Source organism: Oncorhynchus mykiss, chromosome 10 (genome assembly GCF_013265735.2).
Source record: "Oncorhynchus mykiss isolate Arlee chromosome 10, USDA_OmykA_1.1, whole genome shotgun sequence".
NCBI classification, from domain to species: Eukaryota; Metazoa; Chordata; class Actinopteri; order Salmoniformes; family Salmonidae; genus Oncorhynchus; species Oncorhynchus mykiss.
The window spans coordinates 21541564-21541999 of NC_048574.1; positions in this window are offsets into that span (position 1 = coordinate 21541564).

Here is a 436-nt window from a genome sequence, read left to right on the forward strand (position 1 = left end):
GATACCCACCCACAAGTCATGTGAGAGAGAGGAATGAGAGCGATAAATGTAAATTATACAAATAAAATGAAAATTCAATCAACACACGATATAATATGAATATCAATGTAGACGGCAGGCTGTAAGTGTGAAGGTCAGAAAATAAAGTTGTTCGGTGTTCGTCATGTTAGTTTTGACATACCACCCATGAAATCGTTTTTTTTTACTTGCATAAAATAAAGATAGGAACTCATTAAAATGAAACATATGTACCAATAAGTCATGGATAGTCAGCTCAATCAATCAATCAATCAATCAGGAATCAATTAAATGGACTACAACAGTGTTTTGACTACAACTACTAGTAGTCGCCGATAAAGTAGGTCACCTTAAGAAAATGTCGTTATAGAATTTCACCCCCCATCAATTGAACGTGGACCAATCACACATCGACAAA